This window comes from Notothenia rossii (genome assembly GCF_949606895.1).
Source record: "Notothenia rossii genome assembly, chromosome: 5".
NCBI classification, from domain to species: domain Eukaryota; kingdom Metazoa; phylum Chordata; class Actinopteri; order Perciformes; family Nototheniidae; genus Notothenia; species Notothenia rossii.
The window spans coordinates 67,890,120-67,917,534 of NC_136903.1; the positions used below are offsets into that span (position 1 = coordinate 67,890,120).

The following is a 27,415-nucleotide window of genomic DNA, read 5'->3' on the forward strand; positions in this document are numbered from 1 at the left end:
GGTGTTTGAGGAGTGGTGCCTTCAAAAAGGACACATCTCTTTTCAATGTCTTGTCGGGGTGATTCTATCATTTCAGCACCTGATTGATAAACACAGAGCTTTCTCTACGATCAAAGTGTACCTAGCCGCTATTGCAGCATGGCATGTGGGCTTTGAGGGAAAGACGGCTAGCCAACATCCTTTGGTCTGCCGTTTTATGAAAGGGGCTCGCAGGCTCCTCCCTGTTTCAAGGTCACTGGTGCCCTTATGGGACCTGGCAGTGGTTTTAGATGGGCTCACTCGACCTCCATTTGAACCCCTGGAAGAAGCTGACATGAAACACCTGTCACTGAAGACAGTGCTGTTACTGGCTCTGGCATCTGCCAAGCGAGTCAGTGACATTCACACGCTCTCTGTACATCTTCATGCACTCAGTTTGATCCGGGGCAAACGAGAGTGTTGCTGAAGCCCAACCCTGCCTTTATACCTAAGGTGGTTGGCTCATGTACCCCCATTGACATTGTGGCATTTCCTCCGCCGCTGTGTCCAGTTCGTGCTTTACGCACCTATATGGACAGGTCAAAAGAGTTTTGTTGCAATGACCAACTCTTTATATCCTGGGCTAACCCTCAGAAGGGCAAGCCCGTTACCAGGCAATGGCTCTCCCACTGGATTGTGGAAGCGATTGCTCTGGCTTATACGAGTCAGGGTTTGCAGGCACCAATGGGCCTGCATGCTCATTCTACTCGTGGACTGGCTACATCCGGGGCTTTGTTCAAGGATGTTTCCATCCGAGACATTTGTGCAGCATCGAGCTGGTCCTCACCGCTCACTTTTGTCCGCTTTTACAGGCTAGATGTCTCTGCTCCAAGTGTGGCCCGCGCAGTGCTGGGCCCCGTGTTGAGTCAGAGCTCTACCTGTTAAGTTCTGGTTGTTTTGGTGATTTTCGAGATAAGCATGTCTAGCAATACGGGAGTTTCAATATCCCATAGTGAGACATCGAACGGAGTGTTATGAATGAGAACTATAGGTTACTTACGTAACCCCAGTTCTCAGAGTAACATGAAGTGAGATGTCTCACAAGACGGCCCTCCTTGCTAAGGCGAAGCGAGAAGAGGTGCTTATTTTTGAATGATGCTGCGTCATAGCGCAAGCTACTTATAGGGTGGGTGGATTCCCTGACGTAAGACGTCAAGATCACCAGCCAATCAGGATTGGCGTAATGAGATTGATGCTTCTGTTTGCATACGCGTTGAGGCGCATTCCATAGTGAGACATCTCACTTCATGTTACTCTGAGAACTGGGGTTACGTAAGTAACCTATAGTTTCTGTTTCCCTAACTAGGTGATTTTGACCTAGAACGATGATTTTGAATAGAATGATGCTTCATTTTTAATGAGTTCTTTAAAATCACTTCTTCCACATTTAAGGCTCCTGTTGTGTGGGCGGATATTTAAATGATTGTTCGTAGAGACTTGTTCTTTCTCCTCGAAGGTTCACCTGTTCATTTATCTGGTTCTTTCCTCCCAGCAAGATCAGAGCAGTGCCAGAAGCTGTGGCTCCACCACCATCTGCCACAGACAGGCTGGCAGGACTGAGGGCAATTTGCTCGAGTGTGTGTGTGTCGGTGTGTTGTTGGTGTGCAAGGCCACCTCTGCTGTGAGGAAGGAAACGGATGCAGAGTTGCTTCAGGAAACTTGTTTGTGTTTAGGTACTGTATGTGCTTTCCAGCTGGGACAAGAGAGGGAGTTTAGGATGATGCAACACGCAAAGACAGTGTATAAAAGTGTGTGTTAGACTATATTTCCCTGTGTGGGAGAAAGAGAGAGGAAGGGGGGGGGGGGGGAGTGAATTGGAGAAGGGGCAGGGAGTGTGCTCCGACTGCTGTGGCAGATTGATGTGAAAAGCAGCAGAGCATCCACGCCTCTGCACAGAGTAAACAATGATGAGAGAACAGCTAATGAAGGCCTGCGTGTGAAAGTGTGCGCGCGTGTCTAATGGCATTGTCTAATGCATCACGTACATGTATGTCCTTGCATGACTACTTGTGTGAGTTTCTCATGACTGTGAGGGGGGATGGTATATCCAGAGGAAGCACAGGAATCATCTTTCTTCCCCATCTGTACCTCCGGATTTATTTTCTATCCACTGACAAAAATGTATACTGTGAAAAACCCTCTATTAAGTAAGTCACATTACACAATACATTCATGATAAATTATTGGAGAAATTATCTAGCTGGGAATACCTGTGTTTAGGTTGAATACCAGATCAAACACCTATAACCTATACATACAATAAATGACACATTTAGAGATGCTTAAGTTATTTAATGCAAATATCATTATCTGTTGAAGTGTTTTAGTATAGATACCTTAGCTGAAAATGTTTTACTAAAGGTTTGGCTTCTTGTTGCATTTTAAAACCATGACTGCCTTCCACATTTTTCCCATGTAAACAAATCTGGATTCAACTGTTAGCCTGTCACTTATGCAGGCAGCAGAGGCGCCGTGATTGGATGAATAAAAAAAAAATTGAGTTCTAAAATTATTTTGGGATGTGATGTTGAGATGGAAATAAATTGAACAAATGACTTGTTAGTTTTCAACCTCGATTCTTTAAAAAAAGCGACAGCCTTAATAACACATGGCCGAACTTCTGTTCTCAGAAAATCAGACAGTCGTTAGTATGACTGGTTGACTGTCTGTTTCAGAAACCTGACTTACTTGATGGCAAGAAAGTAGCTTGCCAAAATGGCCCTCTCTGACGTCTGGCAGTAGTGCCTGGCTGCATCGCTTTACAGATGAAATCAGAGTAATAAGAAAAGCCCTGCTAAGCTGTGCTGATCTGAAGTGCCAAAGTGTGAAGTGATGCTGCGATAAGAGTCAGCATGCATCTGTGTTTGTGAGATAAAACGGAGCGTGTTTTTCCTCATTTCCTCACATGAGAAAGCCTTCCATGGCATGGCTATTTTCCTCCAAGGGAAGAAGGCTCGTTAACAAGTGGTCTCTAAACATTGGAAAACCAACAAATAAATTCCAGAGAAATCTAGATGAATGGGCAGAGTTAAGGCCAAGGGAATGTGTATCGGGGTAAATGGCCTTCCTGGATCCCGTTAGACTGAATCAAACTCTGAAATAAATTGCATTGAGGAGGCAGTCTGAAGTGGGAACTATCCAGCAGCACTTTGCTCTCGCCCTCCATCACTCTCACAGTCATTGCAGCTCCAAACATGCCACAGACCTTCTTCCAGAGGTGTTGCCAGGACTGCCTTTCTCATGGCAATAGATACTTTGCCGCACACATCCTATAAATGACCATGGTCCACCTAGATGCCAGTCATTCATTTGAGGACATTCATGTGAGCCAAATGTGCCTCCACCACAGCCATTTGGCATTATTCATGATGGCATTTCAATTAGAATAAGTGCAACGAGTGAAGGTGGATGAGGGAATGAGAGCTGTAACATGAATAGAGAGACTAATAAATACAGTCATAAATACAGCTCGATGGCTTAAAGTGATGTTCAACCTCTCGGAGAGTAAGAGTCAGAGTGTTTTCAGGTGAATCCAAAAATAAAACTGAGCACCATTTCTGTAAATGATCTACATACATGCACACACATACTAATACGTGAGTTAGGATGTGATGCCAGGACAATGAGCAAAAAGTGTATGACAGCTTTGCTGAGTAAAGACTTTTTTGAGCTAAGAGCATGTTACAGTAAAGGGATATTTATTTTTTCCTTTGATGAAAGGACTTAGTTTTCTGAAACTGCTTGTTTGATTTAAATCCAAAGTTACCTTTGATCCACATCCCTGAATGCTCAAAAATATTTGGATATACATTTTACTGGGTGTAATTGTGAACATAGAAGACCTTGGATTATTTTAAGAATGCAAAATACATGTTTTCAAAGGTGTCTGTTCTTGAAGACTGAACGTTTGCTACATCAAGAGAAACGGAAAATGAGGATACTTGTATAATCTTAATTTGTTGAAATGTCTAGACTTACAAATATTCAAGTTAATGTACAAGATTTGAGACTGGTAAAAAGGTTAGTCACATTAGCCGCGGACAGATATCTTTTGAGATACAAATGATGAATTAAAAGTCGACAATTAAGTCCATAGTGACCATAAACCGGTGCACCAAATTTCTGATCAATCCAACAAATGGTTGTTAAGCTCACATAAAAACCTAAAATGCCAACCTTGTGAAGTCAAGCTAGAAGTCAAGTAAGGTGGGAATCAACAACTTCACCAGAAAACGCTCTCAGGGAATCATCAATATCTTTACAAATGTGGTGCCAATCCCTTTAAGGTGTCTTTAATAGCTGTAGCACATTTCATGGGAACTCAAATTGTCATGTTTATGCTGTTTTACTTTTAATCACGAATGTTACCCCTATAGGGGCAGTAAAGGTATGAGTGTTCAACCACTGGGGATTGTAAATATCTACCCAAAATCTCATGTCAATCCATCCATTATTTGTTAAAATATTGAAAAAGTGACAAACCAACGTCGCGATCCGCATGGCTAAAAATTCAAATTCAACAAATATACTACATACATTTTCCTACATTTGAAGACAAGAGAAAGTATGACCCTTTCATATAATTGTTTCTATGATATGTTGCAGCTAATTCCCCACCAATATTCAGCAATTGTTCAAATATATATCATTGTTGTTTCAGTGCTACTCATTCTGTCTATTTGGCTCCCCAGCCTCCTGATCTCTGTTGCCATAGCACCAATGCTACAAGCTGCTAAAAGCTGACATGATAGTGACTATGGTCACAATGGAGCTAAATGTGGTTGTTACATCTCAAGGGAGAGCTGAAACCTGTTATTTACTATATCTCACAAGTCAGAGGGGCGACTACATTCTACACTTTTCATCATGTTGCCGTTACAGGCTAGAATTATTACAGAGTTTTCTCAGTTATTCAAGGTATACTGTAATCAGCATTAGTAGGCAAAGATAAGAATAAGGACATTATTGTCATGTGTCAAAATCATATTTTATTTAAATGAAATTGATAAGGGGTGGTTGAGATCATCCGTTATACAGGTAATTACAATTAGAATAAAGAAATAATTTTCAAATGAACAGATTTCTGTGATTTATTTGACAACATTTTCAGTGAACCGTTTCTAGCAACTGCAATTGCTAACTGAGCCATCAACCATTGCCTTGATTAATACGGCAGCAGAATTTCTACCAACCAAGCTACTCATCAATGAGTGCATAATAAACCCATTAAATTCAGCAGCAAACTAAAGTCAGTGTTAGTTTTGTAGTCTGCTGTTCAAACTAGTCGGTGTCAGTTTATCCTAAACAAAGGATGAATAAACGCACATTACAATAGTCATTTGAGAAATAAAATCAGCTATTCAACATGGTATTCTCAAGCTGTTTAAGGACTGGACTCCACTCTATTAGAAAACGTACAACCCACATTTTAACCCAAGATGTATTAAGTGTCAACAAAAAAGAAAAAAAACCTTTTCTGCCCACAAATATTATGCAGTCAACGACCTGAAAATAACAAGCAAGCAAGCGAGTAATCACTGATTTAGTTGTTGTGGAAATGTACACAAGCATTGTCAGGTCCTGCGTAACCAAAAGCCCACAGCTTAGCTTACGGCTGATAGGTCTGTCAGGTTGCTGAGGTCAGGAAGGACTGCCGGAGGGAGGCTTGGAAGTGTAAAAGGTCACAAACGAATTTGGGTAGAATTGGAGCAGAATGCCTGAAACAGCAGCACACTGCCATGATCAATGGAGCGTGCTAACACACACCGCACACACACACACACACACACACACACACACACACACACACACACACACACACACACACACACACACACACACACACACACACACACACACACACACACACACACACACACACACACACACACACACACACACACACACACACACACACACACACACACACACACACACACACACACACACACACACACACACACACACACACACACACACACACACACACACACACACAAGTTAGGGTTTGCCAGTATACAGTCTTGTTTTTTTTTTGGTAACTTTTAACAAATTGAAATTCAAGTTATGCTGAAATGAAGCCAAAACTAATGGTTGTGCTGATGATTAGACATTTTTATCTGATTTTCTTTGTCTCTCTGGGGAAAATAGATGTCTTACACACAGCCACATTGACTAAACTATATTAAAAAAAGCAATTGTGAAGCGGAAATGGGCCTGGAAGTGTTGCATATTTCCTCCTTTTTTTAAATGTATGATGATGTTTTTTATCTTGGGTTTGCCTCTCAGTGACACATGTGCTTTGGTCAGATGCTAACTGGGGCCTTCCACTTCAGACAAGGGATTGTGGGTAAAGGTTGTGATGAATCAGGTCTCAGCAGGATGGGTCTCCCTGGCCTCTGTCACCGTTCATCATAAAGGCCAAACAGCAATGATTGTATGAATAACCAAGACACCATACATCACTATGGACGGACCACTCTGTCTTTTCCTTGGTTATAACCACCACATCCGACCAGCACATGTGTGTGTATCTTCAAGGCAAATTCTATTTAATGCTGTCTCTTCTTAATATCATTTAGACACAACCTTATCTCTAATAGAAATAAGATTGCTATTCCTGCCTCTGAGATAACATCCTGAGAGCTTTAACAATGTGCTATAAAAACAGTTTGATTTTATTTTAACCAGTAAATGGTAGCTAAAGAGGAACTAGAGTGAAAATAGGAAATAGGAAGGCATGAAAAACTGGCAACAGGTACCCTGCCTTTACAGAACTTAAGGTTACCTTGTAATGCTTCTGTGGATTTGTTTATTCCTTGAGCAAGACTAGACGTAGCCTTTGACAAATTAAATTCTCTCTGTGTAGAACTCATAAACAGCGTCCATCTTGACAAGCTCAACCGGTTTACTCTAATTAAACAGCAAACTGCAGTGTCTGCGAAATGGAGTTTATTTTATAGCCAGAAACAATTCTAAGTGTGTGTGTGTGTGTGTGTGTATTGTCTACTGCTCGTATGTGGTCTCTGCACTATTAAACAACAGTAATCACATTGAAATGTAGCTGAAGACAAGTAGGCCTTGTTTATAGATGATATAGTCAAGTAAGAAAAACACATAAACAACCTGTAAATTAATTAGAAGCCGTGTTAAGAACCCTTAAGCAAGACACTTTAGCCTTACAAACTCCAGCATTTATTGGGCTATTTGTCGAAAATGAACCTAATTTTGACATTTTAACAACTGCAGCTACATAAACATCTCTGTGGCCGGTGACTTCTATTTCAAATATGTCTTCCCAGTTTAGTTAAAAGTGTTTTGTATACAAAGCATCCCCAAAACAGTCTACCTTTTTCAAGCCTTATTCTTACTCGGCCCTCTTCTACACATACACCAGAGGAGCTTGTGTTAAATTGATTGATAATCGCAGATAATTCACATTTAGCAGAGACCTCCCGGTTGCCTTAAAAACAGTTTAAATCAGGTGAGTTGTACCTTTGAGGAACAAGCCTCGATTTAAAGGCTGCATTTGTATTCAGCACAATGGTTTCATTCATTGTAATGGAACAATGCAATCTAGAGTGAGGGGAGAGGAAAAACACAAATGTATCTGCCAAGAAAATGCTATGAAGCACCGCCAGAAGGGATGTTGCTCCCAAAAACCTGTCTTCCTCCCTTGAGCCCCCTCTTCCAACATAATGAGGCGCCCAGTGAACACAGCCTCCAAACCTAGCATTCTGGGAAATACGCCCACACAGAGGGGGCTCACAGGTCAATTCACTTACAGGGCTGAACCAACCTGAGTGAATCCTGCAGAGGTGAGCCAGAGACACATGGATGCATGTCTTTAAATGACTGCCTGCGGGGGGGACGTGAAACCAAAAACAAGCCAAGCTGAGATGCAAGTTGAACATGCTGAGAACAGATGGGCAGGGGGAACTCGAGCTACATAATATTTCAAGATTGTGTCTATGCAGACTCACACAAATACACCACCACAGAGCTTTCAAAACCCTCCTATCAATCCTTATAAATCTTGCAGATCTCCCCCAACTTCTGAGAACAATGGGTAACATCGGTAAGATCCTCATTTAGTTCAACCCCTCTATCTCCTCTACTAAACTCTCTTCTCTGTTTCCCACCATCTTTTCTTCTTAATTCAACACCACACTTCCTTACCGATCTAACTTTTCTTTGTACTACCTGATCCTTCTTAACCTCCCCTTCCTCCCTTTGTCTCCTTATACGTTTTCAACAGAGAACAGATCATTCATTAGTATGGCAAGAAACAATCTACCAATGCTTTCATCAAAATACATAATCACTGACATGCTTACAGACACATAAACATGCCATAAAATCAGCCTGAATGATCTAATCTGAATCACATTTCCCTTGATGCTCATTCCACTTAAACTTGAGATCATTTTAAGCTGAAGGCAGATGGACAGAGATGATGCGGTCACCATGAAGACTCTCATAAAACTTGTAAAAAAACTAATTGCCACCTCTTTCCCCCCCTCCTGTCTCTTTCAGGATTTACACTGCCATCAAAGTATGACAGCGCCTTTTCTCTGGAAATGTCAGTTTGGGCTTGGTTTATACAGAGTTTCATGGGATTCAAAACGGCACAAGACATAGTGGGTCCTTAATCAAATGTAACAGAAAAGCAATTCACTCCAAGGTGACCTGCGTTGCTTTGCACCAAGTCACAGTAATGAGCATTTTAAGTGCAAAGCGGAGACAGGTAACCCTCTCCTCAGCTCTGCATCCATCATCAACACAACCTTCCTCTTAGAGGCAAAATAAACAAACAAATCTTTGTAAATAATCTTCCTTAAATACTTAATTTAAGTTCCTTTGAGAAAAAAGACATCTAATTTCAGGTTACATTTAGCAATTTTCTTTTTCCCGTCAATAAGCACCAAAACACAATAAACTATCAAAATGTGCCGAGCCTGAGGTTGTTTACTGAGCAAACACAGACACACAGTGAATCTCCTGTCATAAAGAATAAAAATCATTAGTTATCCAAGAAATAACCTAATAACACTGAGCTGCCTTCAAGCCCGTTTTGATGAATACAACAGCGATGCTAAAACCACCATAGCGACGCCGATGCAATAATCAGCGGGGAGCTCTTTCCCAGATAGAAGAGGAACATGACCTGGGAACCTTAGGCTCCATTTGTCTTTCCTCCCTCTCTCTTGCTCACTGCTGAATCCTTATTGAATAAATGTTAAGGCACAGATGACACATTGCAGTCTACAAAGCAGGGCCTTAATTGAAGTCTATGTAGGATAGCTGGAGCCAGAGCTGGGGATGAGAAGGAGAGCTGGAGTGAAGCAAACTGAGGTGAAAGCAAAGCTGAATAAAATAAAGGTGGAAGATATAATAATGTTTAATTGCTGTGATTATGAGCAAAGCTTTTAATAATTAAAGTTGTTTAATCAATGAGGGTAAATACTATGTGATTATTCTATGGTTATGCACAAAAAAAAAGAATGTGAGTAAGTTGTTGGGCTGGACTTAAACATTTTCTCTTTTGGTATTTAAAGGGGCCCTATGATGCTCGTTTTAGGGTTTATAATTGTATGAAGTGCCTCTACTGCAGTTTACATGCTTTTAATGTTCAAAAAGGTATTTATTTTTGTCATCCTGCCTGTGCTGCAGCACCACTTTTCAACCTCTGTCTGAAACCAGAGCCCAGTCTGCTCTGATTGGTTAGCTGGACGGCTCTGTTGTGATTGGTCTACTGCTTAGAGAGGTCCCTACCCTAAGCTTATCACGTACAATGTGTAGGAGCGCTAGCCAAAAGAAGCGTGAGTGTTACACAGTGATGTCACTATGTTGCATAAGTTGTTGCTCTTGCTGTGGAAGAGAAACTCCACACATTGGGATTTTAGCCTTTGCAGACCATTTACATGCACACAAACCTAAATAATACACTACAGGAAAGAAAAAACCCAAACAATCATAATAGGGCCCCTTTAAAAACACAGACCACAAAAAATAGAATGATGCATTTCAGGACTCAACCTTTACGGCACTAAAGATAGAAATACAAATAACAACACTGAATGCATTTGTTTTTTGTTCGTCTGGAGCAGGGGTGTCGAAACTACGACCCGGGGGCCAAATGCGGCCTGCGGACCATTTTGAATCGGCCCTCAGCAAATTCAAAAAGTATAATGAAATATGGCCCACAAATTAAACATCTGCTATTGTACTTCTTAAATATATATGTTCAAATATATAACACAGTATTCATGTGTTAACCTGTTCAACCTGGAGGGCCCCGTCCGCCTTTTTTTTTCTTTCACGAAACTGTGTCTCAGGGCTTCTTAACATTTAAAAACCTATGAATGTGTCATACCCACTTAACGGGAAGAAACTCAGCTCAACTGGCGATATGGACCATTTTTACCGAAACAAAACACAAGTCTCACAAGAAGAGTCTAAATGAGCCCTGAGCGAAAAAATGCTAACACACTTAGCACAGAACTTATTACATATCGGATATCAGCACAAACAATATATGGATTAGCAAACTGAGATTCAGCGATCAGAACTCGCAGCAGGGGAAGCAAACACAGACATCACAACACAGAGCTTTACGGAGCAAAAACGGGACATTGTCTTACCTTAGCTGTTGTTCTGATCAAAAGTTGTGTTCAATGGCATTAAAACGATAAAGACGCTGCTGAAGGTTAATCCATAGGTTAATCCAATGTGTCTGAAATGATTACTGATAATCCATCTTCATATTTATGTCAATAACGGAGTTTTCATTTACTGTATGGTTGCTATGAGAGCTACCAGAGTGTATGGCAGCTTCCGGTTTTCGGCATTCTGGCGACGCATCACTCTATTCACCAATTGGTAATGTTTAGATGGATTTTTAGGAACTTCCCCTCGATTACATTGGCTCTAACGGTTAGAAAGAGGTGTCAATCATCAAAATCGACCGAGGGGGGCCATAGATATGGAAAATGCACCCAAATGACCCCAGAAGAGTTTATTTTTGCTAAACCTCTCTAAAAAGGTCAAATGTCTCTTGTTTTGCATCAATCTTGATACAGGGTACTTATTATATGTTATAGTTTGGATTCCTAATGCTTTTAGTCTACTATCTCATCATTCAAGGGTGGTTTTGGACGGACACTATAATTTTTTTTTTTTTACTATGTTCAATCTGAATTTACTTTAAAATAAAAAAAAATCTATATTGATTCTGACTGTTCTACATCCAACTCACAGGTTTATCATTGCTTTGAGAAAAAAGACAATTAATTTACCCCTTTTAGAAGTGAAGTTCATTTGTTCTGGGAAAGTCATTTTCGAGCCTGAGACCTGAACAACAGGCTCAGGGCTTAACAGGTTAATAAACCCAATTTTCAAATAAATGTAGTCAATTAAAGTTGAAAACATTTTCTAACAAATCTTAGTTCCAATAATACATTTACATGACAACCTTGAAATATACTCTTCATATTTTCTCTTATTATAAGCAATCTGAGCCCCCTGTTTTAAGGAATGAGCTGCCAACACAATGAATGAAACCCTACGGATAGCTGTGTGTTTTTCATCAATATCAACCATAATTTAACTAAATTTGATTGATTTTTCTAACTTATAATTCATGAGGCAATAAACCTCTAGTGAGCGGCCCAGTCCTTCGTATATATGTGGCCCTCGGTAAAAAAAGGTTTGGACACCCCTGGTCTGGAGGAATGAATCATTCTGAACATAGAAGGTAACATGTATTAGTAAACGCCATGTGTTAGTGTTTGTAATACATATGTTAGCCGTTGCGGAGTAAGCGTGTTCTATGTCTACATCGTATGTCTTTGAGCCTGTGGGTGAATTGTCATGTGTCTGTATGTGTGCATATATATGTATTCTGCTGGAGTATGCCGCCCTGACATCGACCTGGACTGTAATTAATCAGAGACAGGTAGCACATCAATCACACGGCCTGTGACATGGTCCTACCAGAACACACACACGCACATATACACACGCACATTTCAGACAAAGATATCAAAACACACACACACCCACACTAAGAGACACAGAGCGGCTGAAGCATTATGTCTCAGGCATATTCGACAACACATCCCAGAAGGTTTCCAAGAACATAAAGAACAGCCAGCAGACATTGACTGACTGACTGCCAAACAATCATCTGAATTCAAATAAGTATTTTCATGATTTACAAAGAACAACATAATAATGAGAAGGGAATGAGTTTACAGTATACTGTCCAGTGACACTGACAGTGTGTTGCAAATCCATATAAGGCCACTATTAAATAACTGCACATACTTTGCACTTCATGGCAGTGTTGTCCGGTACAAAGTAAAGTGTTATTTTTTATTTATTATTTTATATTTGTTGTAGTTATTATGTGATTTCCCTCATATAAAAAAAGGTTCCCTTTTATGCTTTTGGGGGTTTCCCCTTTCCTGTAGTGCGTTATTTAGATATTTGGCCTGTAAATAATCTGCAAAGGCTAAAATCCCAAAGTTCCCTCCAGAGGGAGTTCCTCTCCCACACACTCGATAGGAATCCTTTGTTTTCTACAGTAACATAGTGACATCACTCTGTAACACTTGCACTTGTATGTGTTGGCGCTCCAACACATTATGCGTAATAGGGGCCGGACATCTTTAAGGAGTTGACAAATCACAACAGAGCCGGCCAGCTAACCAATCAGAGCAGACTGGGCTCTGGTTTCAGACAGAGGGTGAAAAGAGGTGCTGCAGCTAAAATACTGTATAGCACTTGATCATAAAAGCATGTAAACATTTGCCAGTAAAAGGTACAAAATAAAATATGTATCTGAAAACCAGAATAATAAGGCCCCTTTAAGGCAACACTCAAATAATTCACCTGGCACCCAGGTGATACCAGAGAGTCCAATACGCATTGAGCCTCTCTCTCTATTTCAAGTAATAGTACCAAATTGTAAAGGCAAAAAATGAATCCAACGAAAAGCCAAAACCAACCATTAGGCTGTGGCCGTTTCTCAATGTTGAGTAAACCTGCAGCAGAGCCACTATTTCAAGTATACTACGTCATTGAGTGGCGCCGAAGGACTGTTGCATGTTAAATGCCCAGCATTCGGTGCCACTCGATGACGTAGTATTCTTGAAATAGTGGCTCTGCAGCAGCTATACTCAACATTGAGAAACGACCACAATCTCAATTTCTGACTTCCCTTGCACTCAGCCTAAAAATATTGGTTCCATCTGAAACTTTACATAAATGTTAAAGAATAAATAGAGTAGTTTCATTTTAAAGTAATTTCCTTAGACCTGTAGTGCCTGTAATTTTAGCAAACATAGTGCATTTGATGGGTACTTTATTTTATTATTTTCTGTGGATGAATACACATTAAGTGCAGAGAGGATTGTTTACAGCACCTGGCACATAGGAAAAAGCTTTCTCCTTTAACAGCGTGCCTGTAGGAACAAACATCTGTGTTATCCCTCATATTGCGATAATAAGATAAGTGTTGTGAAAATGCATAACACATTAGCTTTCAAAGAAAGAATCAAAATAGACCCTGCTTAATGCATTTTCCCCATCATGAGGGATGATGTCGAATGGCGCTTTTCCACTGCAGGACCTAGCACGGCTTAGTACGATATGGTTAGGCCTTGGTAGGCCAGGCTCACTTTATGCTGCGTTTCCATTACAGTTTGGGAACTGGGGTAGTAACTATAGAAACGCAGTGTATGCGGGGCGATCGGCTGTTCGGCGGGCGGAGCGACGCTGCGTAAAACTGCTGTGACGTCATCTTCAATGCGAACCACAAAACCAAAACATCAGCCGTTAGCTGTTATCACTCAGAGATCACAGCTCCTCATATATGTTCAGAAACTAGACAAAAGTTAAACAAGTACAAACCACAAGCTGTCTGTGTCATGGCGAATACAGTCATTGGTTTATTTATGTCTGTAGGCCGTTGTTGTGAGTGTGGACAGAGCATATACAACGTTAGCTTAGCCTGATCGATCAGAGGCCTGTACTACGAAGCCGGATTTTTGCTTAGCGAGGTAACTTCAGGGTAAACTCTGGGTTTCCGGTCCTACGACGCTGGTTCACTTCTTACCAGAGGCCTGTACTACGAATCCAGTTCAACAGACCCTAGATATGTTTGAGTTATCTGGATTAACTAACCCAAAACAAACACGATCTCGCTAAGCGGTCCTACGACGCTGGTTATCAACTCGGTAACTCAAGCCAGGGTTTCTCTGTCCGGCTGAGTGTGCGTTACCATGAAAGGGGCGGAGTTAGCAACATTTGACCAATCACAAACATGGACAAGCGTACTGAGAGCGCAGCGTCATACTTCCTGAATGAAAATATAACTATAATATTAGACAAATCCATGGCTTAAACACTTTATCCAGGATAAAAGCAAATAGTTGCACCTGCAAGGTGAATACAGCTGGTAAAAGAAAAAGTGACACAGGTTTATGATGTCACTGCCCTGTCTAAGACACGAGTGGATCTGACTTTAATTACATTTGACTCAAGTGTTTCGTCAACTTAATGTGTTGTTTACGTACAGTCTGCGGCACTGTGAGTGCAGATGTCGATGTTTCCCATTATCATTCATATCACATCATACCACATCATAATGTTTCATATATTTCCTTATCTGTGTCAGCTTCTTGAGCCGTATCTGGCCATGCAACACTCACAGTGTCACATACTGTATGCAGAAGTATTATCTTAAGCAACACATTAAGTTGACGAAACATTTGAGTCAAATGTAATTAAAGTCCGATCCACTCGTGTCTTAGACGGGGCAGGGATATCATAAACCTGTTAATGTACGCATTCAAACACTTTTTCTTTTACCAGCTGTATTCACCTTGCAGGTGCAACTATGTGTCTTTTATCCTGGATAAAGTGTTTAAGTCATGGATGTTTAAAGTTTAACTTCTTCATATGTCTAATATAATAGTTTACTTTTCATTCTGGAAGTATGACCCTGCGTACACTTGTCCATGTTTTTGATTGGTCAAATGTGGCTAACCCCGCCCCTTTCATGTGAACGCACACTCAGCCAGACAGAGAAACCCTGGCTTGAGTTACCGAGTTGATAACCAGCGTCGTAGGACCGCTTAGCGAGATGGCGTTTGTTTTGGCTTAGTTAAGCCAGATAACTCAAATATATCCAGGGTCTTTTGAACTGGATTCGTAGTACAGGCCTCCAATCTCCATTCAGAAATCACGCATTTTAAAAGGTTTTTCGCCTGCCGTCTTGTCTGCAGGCCGGTATCAGTATGTCGTTACTTCGGCATCATTTTGAAACGTGTAATGCAATTAAATCACGGTAAAATATGTTCATTTTGTTGTAGTTGTAGCCCCCTTGCCAGCGATTCTCTCTGACCATTTAGCAGTCGAGAGTGTTTACGTCACTAGATTAGCATATTCAGTCCGGTTATTAGCCCGGTAAGAACCTCGATTTTGTAGGGCCAGAAAAAAGGTGAAAAGGTAGCCCTGAGCCGGAACTACCCCTAGTGGAAAAGCAAAAAAAAGCTTAAACCGTGCTACGTGCTGCAGTGGAAAAGCGCCATAAGAGGAACAACTGTACTGTGTGCTGTTGTCAGAGAATACGAAAAAGGTAGAGACACAGATTGCTGAGGACTGCTGAGTGAGTTGTCAACTGGCATTGTTTGTATATGTATGTGTGTCAGACAGAGATAGACACAGAGAGTGTGAAATAGACAAAGAAAGAGAAGGAGAAGATATGTGAAAGGAAGGAGATGACGAAGAGCCCAGAGATGGCCCTGCCCTGCGGCATATACGGCAGTGATGGAGAGAATACTCAGCAGTGGGCCTGTATACCGAGGCCAGCTCGGGGCGGCCAGTGGACTTTATGTTGTTTATGAGGATGTTCCACTGCGTTAGTGGCAAGACCAAACAGTGAGTAAAGTAGATCCCTGGCAGGAAGACCACAGTGCATTCAGCACTAACTGTTTGGTCAGTCTTTCAGATATGATCACAGATTTTGGAAGCATCGTTAGCTAAGAAATTAGTGACGTAAGATTGTGAATAAAGGGCTTTTAATGCCAACCATACAAACAGAAACAATTATTTAACTCGATTTTAACATGTTTGCTGCTTGTTGAGTCTACATACATAACTTTGGGGGTAATTTAATAAAATATTGTTGTAATACAATTTATGAAATAACCTTTTGGTAAGACCTATTTTACTATACTTCTGTGTGAAAAGAAACAGCTTCAAACTATAAATTAAATCTACACGACTATAGACAAACAATGGTAGATATTTTCTGGTAGTGGATCTCTTAAGCTAAATGTCATCATGGAATAGAGCTGTAAATAGGAATGTAAATACTTTCTCTCCTTTTCATTCCAATTTGAGGATATCTTTTGCTGCTTGTGAACACAGTGTACAATTTCTTCCCCTTCTATTAACAGCAGTACAGTTAGGATTTCAGAAGTGATCAATACGGGTCTTTAATGGGAGAGGTCGATACAGTAGAAATAGTTTATAGTTATCATGTCTGTCAGGGAAAAATCTTTATTTCAAATTATTAAACTTTTTTCTTAATATTGGGGTGGTTTTGGCGCAGTGGTTAGAGCGTTGGTCAAGGGGCGTGAGTAAACTCCAGTTCGAATCCCGCCTCGGCCGCCACTGCGTCAGGCCGTTGTGTCCTTGGGCAAGACACTTTACCCGCATTTGCTCCTGTGGGTAATGTCCACAGTAATGACTCTTACATGTCTAATATTTGTAATGTGTAATTGTAAAGCGCTTTGAGCACCTGTAAAAGCGCTCTAATAAAAAAATGTAATGCATTATTATTATTAATATATAATAATAATAATACATGAGACTTATATAGCGCTTTTCTAAAAACTCAAAGACGCTTTGACAGAGAATAAAAACAACAAAGAAACAAAGAAAAATATAAAAAGAGACAAACTTAAACAGAAAAGAGGGGTGAATGCAGTGTTGAATGCAGTGTTGTTTTTGAGTGATGTTTTGAATGTGGTGAGGGAGGAAGAGTCTCTGATGGGTTGGGGTAGTGAGTTCCAGAGGGTGGGTGCAGCAACGGAGAAGGCTCTGTCGCCCCAGGACTTGAGGTTGGTTCGGTTGGGTGGGGGGACAGGAGGTTGGCAGCAGCAGAGCGGAGGGAGCGGGTGGGAGTGTGTCTGTGGAGGAGGTCAGTCAGGTAGGATGGGGCCAGGTTATGTCATCAGGAGGATCTTGTACTGAATTATCTGGGGGATGGGGAGCCAGTGGAGCTTGATGAGGACGGGGTGATGTGTTCACGGATTCGGGTGTGGGTGAGTAGACGGGCTGTTGCAGTAGTCCAGACGGGAGGTGATGAAGGCGTGGATGAGGGTTTCTGTAGCAGGGTTTCATCATCAAATAGTAATTTGGCAGTGAGAGAGAGACGGTTGAGGACTGGCAGTGTCTCACTTTGGGGTCATTTCATGACCGAGCATTATCAAAGCTCTTGGTTATGGCAGCTTCAACACCAGATGCCTGCTGTGTTTTTTCTGTTTTCATTTGAATAAAACGTTTTCCCGTCATGATGTTATTGTAGCACCAGCCTAAGGTAGTCAGCGGGAAAGTCGATGGGTTATCGCAAGGCTAAGTATCAAAGTAGGAAAGAAAAATAACTACCTGATTTTTTGTATTATTAGTTGGATTGCTTTTAGCGAATTGTAAAAATAGATTAGTTCGTCACCAATTTATAATGCTGAGGTTTTGTTGCTGTTTTTGATTTGCACCCGATTAAATATAACCATTTTTATACAAAGAAATTATACACAAAATAGCTGAACTTGAACACATTTTTAACAAAATCGATTGGACATCTGAAGCTGATTCAGAAAGCTCCTGCTCACGTCCTTACTCAAATTAAGAACGTGGATCACATCACGTAATTTCTTCTTCTAGCTCTTTATTAACCGCTTTAAACTCTATTTAAATGTTTATTTAGCAATTTGTCTCAATGTGTTGAATATTTTAAGTAAATCATATATTAAATTGCCTGGTTGTTGAAACGTTCTCTATAAATAAACTACTGTCAACATTTTCAGCATGTTCTCTGTTTGCTTAAGGAGATAGGCACTCTCTCAGCAGTGCACATATTTTAATTAAGAAAACACATACGTATACTCTGAAGGAGAGTCTACAGTTATTCAAAAAGCTACACTTTGCGGAAGAGAAAAAAAGCAGATTTCTGTTTCACTTTGTTCATATATTCAGTAAAACTTCTCTTGCTGACATCTTACAGACTCTCAGCACCTGTCAGGCCGAGACACCTTTTACCTTTATCATTCTTTTGTATTTCATGGGTTTTGTTGACTCAGGTAATTCTCAGTTTGAATCCACCCAACATCAACCTGAGGTCTAATCAGTCACAATAACTCCACAAACGTGTGTGGGCGTGCTACGCCTCTCAAGTCCAAATGTTCTACTCTTCCTTGTGAGTCAATAAAGACCCTCCTTGGAGGATTTCTTAAGCAGAGCCTCTAGCAGCCTGACATATTACTCCAGCGCTAACACAGTCTGAGGACATGGTTGGTGTTTCACAATAACACACGGGTGGATCGTCGATAGACTTACTGCACGTTTACAGGAAACTGTCTCATATTCCAGAAGTGCAATTCCTTGGATTTTTCTTTTTTCAACTTGATGAACTACAGTCAAAGCATGACTCTGAGTGGTGTACCAGTGATGGAAAAAATGGAAGCTTTTGGATACTGATATATCACTGTTACAATGCAACTACATTCAAATGACGCACTCATCCAAATGCTGTGCCAATATTGACCTTACAGCACAGTTTGAATAGCCAGCTGTAAAAAAGCATTCCAATTGAATGCATTTCATTTGTTTCTAAAGTCGTAATAAAAGTGTAGCAAGTAGACTTCACAAACCCTTTTGCGATAATAATGGACGCTGACAGTGGACGACAGGAAAGCAAACTGTATGCTAAATGATGATGAGCAATGTCACCAAGTACATGGTGTTTGAACATTTCTACTTAGAACATATTGACGAATGTCCCAATTCAGAATTACATCATGCAATATGCAGATAAGAAAAATAACTAAATAAAGGCAAACTATAACATTGATATTAAGTATCGGCAAGTACCTTACGTTTTTTAATCAAAATCGATATCAGAGATCAAGAATGATGAGTGCCTCCCGAATGCAAATCAGTGAAAGAGTAATGGAGCAAAATGGAAATGAAGAGGAGTTTTTAATCTAAGAAGAGCAAATGAAGGTGTTTGAAATGAGTCTTTCTCTGTGAGAAAATGTGTCTAATTAAGTGTTAATACATTAAATGATTTGAAAGTTTGTTCCCCAAAAAAGAAAGTATAGTTAACTCTGCAAGCTATGCCAGCTTTATCACTGCACATTGTCTCGTATTTTCTTTTTGGGGAAGAAAAAAAGAAAAGAGCAAATGTTGAATTATAAAACTGAGAGTAAACATTTGCACTGGTTGTCACAGTGAGTGTAACAGATGTAACTATAAGCACCTTTGAATATTTTCTGTCTTAGCGTAGCTGTTTTCTTATCACATAGTATGTTTGGCATCTGGTCTGCACATATTCCCGTTCACGCTGCACAGATAAGCAGGTACAAACACACACACACACACACACACACACACACACACACACACACACACACACACACACACACACACACACACACACACACACACACACACACACACACACACACACACACACACACACACACACACACACACACACACACACACACACACACACACACACACACACACACACACACACACACACACACACACACACACACACACACTACTCAGAGCAACAACACAAGCACAGATAAACAAACATCAGAACACAAACACAACAGGGGACGCATCCAAACAAGATACATTACATCAATACCAACACCCACACACATACCCACGCACACACAGAGAGAGAGGACATGTCCTTCACGTAGGACCACGGCAGGTGGTACTCCCCCCCATGACTCCATAGTCTCCTGTCTGGTCCCAGCCAATCTGATTTTCTCTGTCTGCCTCGTGTCTGTCTTACTTTCTTATCTGATTTCTTTCAACCCCTCTTGATACATCCTTCTTCTCCCCCCCCCCTTCACCGTCTACTTCTAAATCTGGCTTTACACCTGTCTGCTTTTTCACAAGCTCTCTCTATGCTCAGAAAAAACTGTCCCAGCGGTTTGCTGTTTTTATCAGCTGACATGATCCCATCCCTTTTGCTGATATTTTTTGACTGAACGGCTTCAAGAGGCCTATTTAAAATTGTGTATAAAAATCAATTGTTGGGAGAAGACCCTAATTGAGATGCATGACAAAAGAGTCCACAGGACGACAGATTGAATGTGTGTTTCCTTCCATATGTCTGTTGCATCAAATCTAACTTTTCTATCTCTGCCTGTCTCCCTGCAGTCATTAGTAGTTGTTTCTTCCCCATACTTTCTTATGTCTTTGTCTGTTTATCCTTCTGGCTAAATAGCTCATTTTTGTCTGCCAGCTTGCCTTTTGCTCACACACTGCCCCCAGTTGTTCGCAAGGCTATTAGACCTCCGACGTGTTTTTCCTTCAAAATTAATCTGCTTCATCATCAGACTTAAAAGCTTGTGTATTAGAGGGACAGAAGGACACACACACACACACACACACACACACAGATTCTGGGGGAGAGGTGATATCTCTGTTTCATGTGTGTCACATCAAAGGCACTAGAGCTACTGTTAAGCAGTAGTGCTGGCTTGATTTGTGCCTAAAAAAACTTGTATACACTTTCAAAGTCATATTCGATTGTTATTGTTACCAGGGCTACAAACCCAGATGGTTTCTGTCAGACTTTTTGCTGCCGACAAATGGCCTGCAATACTTTTTAAAACAACAGTGCAAGAAAATGTTCCATGCCTCAGACACAAACTGATAAATGTTGTGGATGCCATAAGGCTGCTAAAAACAACCGCATTTTGAAAATGTCTTATTGTAAGTCACTTTGGATAAAAGCGTCAGCTAAATGCAATGTAAAAAAAATGATAACATTGGTTATAGTTTTCGAGGAGATTAACGACTGATTCAAAAAATGATATATATAAAGAGCTGCTTACGAAATCATCCAGTGCTCAATATCATTCATACAGATATGTTGCTTTAGCCAGTGTACAGTTGTGTTGAGCCAGACAGTCAGTCTTCAACATGTAAATGTGCCCAGTTGGCTTTAAGGATGAAAATGGTTTCATCTAAAAACAGCCAATCAGATAAGTTTTGATGTCTCTATTTAGTACTTTAATATGTGTAATTCCTTTCAGAGGTGACAAGACACCCTCAGTGCAAAAACAGCATTCTCAAAAGAACACAGAAATCACATATAATGTACCTCTCTGCAGATACGCTGCTTCACATTTTGCATTTAAGGCCTATTACTCGTTGCAAAAAGTTGAGCTCCAACAGTATAAAGCCACATGCTGAGCACAGCTGCAGCTCCTCAGCCTGCTGCTGGTGTATGGAGCTATGGTTATTGTTTGGACTGTGGCTGTGTTTTGGTTGTACTCGTGCTGTTATGAACAAGGAAACTGTAGCTGTAATGTGGCTACTCTTTAGTGCTCTTAATCAAGATAAGCAAGGAAACTATTGTTGAACCTGCCATGCTTTTCTCAGGTAAGATGGATGTGTTACCAATCCACTAAAGCCTTAACAGGAGGTGACATCACTCTGTACAGAGCTGTGTTCACTAGCTGCATGAACTATATCCATTTGTATCTATCCAGCTGAAATGATACAGATGTTTGTCTCAGCCAGAGCACTGTTCTACTACATAATACATGAAACTTCATTATAATACAGCTCAGCATTTCTCTATGGATCATGGATAAGGCCAAACGAGGTAAAGCAAAAATATTGGAAGGGAACTCAAAACGTAATTAGGGTACGCAAAGCATACTGGAAACACTAAAGTAGTTCAGGGAGCACATTCCCACCGTGACCCGTCGGGACCTGCGTAACTATTAGATAAGGTTTTGTCTCTAAATGTATTCACGAGTAAACCAAGACTGAATTATTAAGGGAAAACAACTAAAAATAAGCTAAATGTCAACAGCCATGAAACACTTAAATGATAGGATGAAAGCATTGTTGCATTTTTATAGTTAGGAAATAAACTAAATATATTAAGGATGAATCTGACTAAAACGATATGACTTGGAAGCAGCGTTTCCGCCAGGGGGGCGTCTTGCCGTCATTTCATTTGACGCCCTTATTCAGCTCGGGACGCCCTGAACACTAGCCGAGGGCGTCCAAAAATATTAATAATTTGAGAGAAGATCGAGAGTTTGTATCGCTTGAAATGACGAAAAGGAAAAAGGACAAGGACATCCCTCTGTTGGAGGGGCAAAGGAGTCTGGTGGGATTCTTTTCGGAGTATTGAAGATCGTTTCCCCGACATTGGCGGTGCCTGCCACATAACAGGACAACACGGGACGTGCGCAATTTGGACGCGATGAGCGGGGGGGTTTTAGTGGAGCGAGGGGGATTTTAGTGGAGCACGCGCGTGAGCTGCGAGCACCAGAGACTCGCAGCGGCGAAACTGAGGCTCCGTGGTAAACTGTGGTAACATGAAGAGCCGTTTGGGAGCCGAAACAGCCGGCGCTTTAAGAGAGCCGAGCAGGGGGCGGTTCTAGGGGGGGGGGCAGTGCCCCCCTAACACTGACCTCTGACCCCCCTGTGGCCCCCCTAAAAATGAAAAGTGAAAAAAGTGAAAAAAATGAAAAATGTATGGTTTATTACACGATTTATTGAATGACGGAATAGGCGGAACTAATGTTCTTCGTCATTCTACTCGGACCCATTAGAGCGGTGCACTCGGGACCCATTAGAGCGGTGTGCTCACTTTCACTGTCCGGCTGAAGCTCACGAAAAACAAACACTTTTCATCCCGGATCATCAGAGACTGTTGCATCCAAGAAAGACTGATTGAAACCTACGTTTCAAGAGACTACCACGATAATTGAAGGTGAGTTAAACTATTGTATCCGTGTAATTGTAGATGTAAAGTAGAGATGTAACTGTTCATTGCCTTTATTTTTTATATAAATAGGATATGGTGTTAGTGCAAAAATTGTACTATAACTTAAGCTGAAGCTAATAACTATAAGATATATCTGAAATAAATAAGTGTACTGAAACAAATACCAATAACTGTATTGCATTGTTTTCTTATGCACAATTACTTCATACTGTCTAGTTCTCTTTTTCGTCCTGCATTTATTGTGCCCCCCTCAGAAAATAACTGGCCCCCCAGTGGCCCCCCCAGTCAAATTGGTCTAGAATCGCCACAGGGGCCGAGCGAAATGATCCGGCTCATTAACGTAAAAAGACAGTAGATAAGGGACGGCTCAAGACAAAATTCAAAACGCCACCCCTTTCCGCTCTCGGGTGGACGTGGACGCCCTCTCACCCCTGGTCTGGCGGAAACACTGCTTGCAAGCCTCTTTTATATGCTAATATGAAACAGAGGCGCCATTTATTTTCATATCTTACACTTTTGGGGACACAATTTCTCACCATTAATTAGGAATGTATTGAATTAATCAATCTGTATTACATACTGAATGGACATTATGTCATGGCAGGTATGAACACAGCATATTTGGGCATGCATTAACTCTGTCTTTGTTGTCTTTTGTTTCAGATGTGTGGGTGTAACTTTAGCCATTCCGCCTGACACTCGGTATGCAGGTCAGGTTGTCAGCCTGCAATGACAAGCAACATTCAAAGTCGGACTGAGAAACGATAACCTCCCACAGAACCTCCTGGCTTTCTCTTCTTCATCTTGATGTTGTCTTTCCCTTGTTTGTCAAGTTCTCATTTCTTCGCTGTGCTGTCTTGCTTTCTTTCATTCTCTCCTCCTGTTCTCTTTCTTCCATCTATCCCTTGTAATTTCATTTAATCTCTGCCCTGTCCACATAATTTCGTCTTCTTTCTTCTCCGTTCCTTCCATCTTTATCTTGCTCTCTCCCTGCTGTCTTTCACCTCAGTTGTTTCTGTGACAGTGAATGAGAGATGGGGGTCAGCTTGTTGATGCCGGTGTCAGTAAAGTCTTATAAGCTTACCACAGCTTTGGAATCACAAGTCGTGGCAGAACACCTGTAATTTTGTCTCTCCACCGCTCTGAAGGTTATATATAAGGCAAACCATACACATAAGCTTAGATTCAACATGTATCTCTTAATACTAACCAGTCCATTCTGGCACAGATTTTGCAAAACATCTCCCGTATTGCTTGATTAAACGACAGAAAAGAGCAGGCTTCGGCTTGCTGAGTGCATATGGAGATGAGGCTTACAGAGTATCTTACAGCAGTACATCAAAGTGAGGGCCCTAATGGGAAATCACTCTAAACCTGCAACTAAAGGACCAAATATTCTCTCTGCTAAAGGAAACAACATTACTTCTCCTTTTCAAAAAAAACCTGATGATTACCTATAATGTACGGTAGCTGAGAGGTGCAATCAACAATTACAAAGTGTGAAACACTTTAACAAAGCTTGAGACAAATTTACATTTTATTAAACACTTTTACCAAAGAAAAAAAAAAACATTTAACATTAACAAAAACAAATTAACAAGATGCAAAACACTTTTACAAAGCTAGAGACAAATTTGTCAAAACACTTTAACATTTCCCGAAACACTTTAACATTTCCAGAAAAACTTTAACATTTGCCGAAACACTTTAACAAACTAGAGAATCAAACCGGAAAGGGAATGCCCATCATACCAGAAGTGATGTGCAAGTGATTGACACAAACTTAAGTTTGTTTTGGCGGATAGACCGCCGGTACCTATGGATGGTACGAGTGTGTTTATGGTCGTTAAACATGTTTTGCCGTTCTGTCGAAACCACCTGGGCCAAGTGACATGGTTTTGCTCATCACAATATACTTTCTCTTGCGCAAGAGATACGTACTCTTACACACGAGAAAGTTACAGGTTCGCCAAGTAGGAAGTGGAGCTGTACCTTTTAAGGGCCGGACACACCAATCTGACAACAAATAACTGACACAGACGGACCTCGACAGTTGCGTCGCCTCGCGTCTCTGCGTTTTGGCCATGTGTCACACTGGAACACACTGCAAAGACTTCAGCCGACGGCCAAGACGCACGTAGGAACTGCGCATGCGTGAGTGGCAATAACTGTCCTTACCAGCAGGCGGCGGTAGTGTGTTTTCGTCATTCAAAAGAGGCAACAACCGGAAGACAGACTGCGTGATAACCGAGAGAAGAAGAACAGACAGCGTGATATAAACAAACAACAAATAGCGTGTGCGTTCTTTTTTCACTCTACAGCGAGAAGCTCATGGGGCTTTCCCGAACCTGTGTCGAGAGCTAGAGCTCAATGAAATCTCAGATTTGCCTTCTAAATAGTTTGTTTGGGTCCCTCACTTCCGTTTCGCTTCATTCGCTAGCTGAACAGCCAATCAGAGTGATTTCTTTTGCTGACTGCCTTTGGTCAACTGTTGAATCGGCGGGTTTTCGGCCGAAAAGGCGTCGGCCCGGCTGAAAAGACCCGACGGTGCGGTACACACCAATCTGAGTAGGGCATGTAAATCTCATCGTAGGTCTCATCTCATCGCCGGCCTGACGCCCACCGACGCCGATAATCGGCCTGGTGTGTCCGTGCCTTTACACACAGCCTTCGCTGTGTTTACCTTCATTAGACAGACAGCTAAAGAGAGCCTGCAGGCAGAAAGTATATCGTGATGAGCAAAACCATGTCACTTGGCCCAGGTGGTTTCGATAGAACGGCAAAACATGTTTAACGACCATAAACACACTCGTACCGTCCATAGGTACCGGCGGTCTCTCCGCCAAAACAAACTTAAGTTTAAGATTCTCTAGTTTGTTTTGGCAAATGTTAAAGTGTTTCGGCAAATGTTAAAATGTTTCAGGACATGTTAAATTGTTTCGGCAAATGTTAAAGTGTTCCGGGAAATGCTAAAGTGTTTCGGGAAATGCTAAAGTGTTTCGGGAAATGTTAAAGTGTTTCGGGAAATGTTAAAGTGTTTCGGGAAATGTTAAAGTGCTTCAATAAATGTGTCTCTAGCTTTGTAAAAGTGTTTTGCATCTTGTTAATTTGTTTTTGTTAATGTTCAATCGTTTTTGCTTCTGTAAATTTGTTTTATAAAATGTAAATTTGTCTCAAGCTTTTTAAAGCGTTTCACACTTTGTAATTGTCGATTGCACCTCTTATTCACCGTAATAATGCCACACAGTACATCCCCACTATGTGTAGAAATGTGCATCGTCTGACAAAGAGAAGACTATCTATAGCACTGTGATGACTAACAGCGGACATTTGAAGACTGCAATTACTAGATGTTGTGTAGGTTAAAGTTTTCAGTTTTATTATCCACTAAAGATTTAATATTATCTTTTACTTGTTTATTTGTATATATTCAGTGGCCACCTGAGTAAACCTTTCTAGTCTGAGACAGGGAACTATTATAGACAGGAAAACCTGAATTATGTGTGGTATTCAACAGTTGCTGGAGATTCTGGTCCATTTTGATCATGAAGAGTCTATGGAGCAGACCCCTGTATTAGTCGAACACTGGCTGGACCTAGCAGATGCTACGCTATCATTGGCCAGGGACCTAGTGGAGGGTCAATGGACAATCAGCGGATGCAATTAGTAGTTTATCTCTGTATTCAAAATCCAATTGCACCATCCTGTGGTAGTTTCCCGTTTTCTTTGACTAGCAAAGTTCAGTTCACGGTTTTCACACCGGGCTAAACAAATTAAACAAAAGCAGCTAATACCCAAGTGTTTGTTTGAACTGCACACAACAAGCTGGGCGTGAAAGTAAATATCCCCCAGACCTAATCTGGCCCCAAACAACAAAATCACTAACATCACAATTATTTGCCATTCCGATGTTTGTTTTGAACAACAACTGGACTTCTTCACCATGTCTGCATACTTTGCACCGAGTTGCTGCCTCGTGATTGGCTGGGAGGAGCAGGTGTCCACCTCATAAAGGGACCACTGAGTCTAAATAATAAATGTTCAAAGGTCGATTTTCTATTTTTCGTTGTCCACCTCTCAAGGGAGGCCAGGGGTCTCAACACCATCCCTGGAGCTTTAAAGGACTGTGTGTCCTTTACATGACACATCAGAACCAACGGTGATCAGAGAGAGAGAGAGAGAGAGAGAGAGAGAGAGAGAGAGAGAGAGAGAGAGAGAGAGAGAGAGAGAGAGAGAGAGAGAGAGAGAGAGAGAGAGAGAGAGAGAGAGAGAGAGAGAGAGAGAGAGAGAGAGAGAGAGAGAGAGAGAGAGAGAGAGAGAGAGAGG

General features: G+C 41.1%; 1 protein-coding gene and 1 long non-coding RNA gene across 2 annotated transcripts in view; one reads left to right on the forward strand and one right to left on the reverse strand.

The window, feature by feature from the left end:
• asic1b (acid-sensing (proton-gated) ion channel 1b) overlaps window positions 1–27,415 on the reverse strand; it is a 164,909-nt gene that overhangs the window by 94,238 nt on the left and 43,256 nt on the right. The gene's annotated exons all lie outside the window — the stretch shown is intronic.
• Window positions 22,329–24,659, forward strand: LOC307040297. The gene is made up of 2 exons (XR_013808479.1): window positions 22,329–23,074; window positions 23,753–24,659. It is a non-coding gene; the product is annotated as an uncharacterized lncRNA (long non-coding RNA).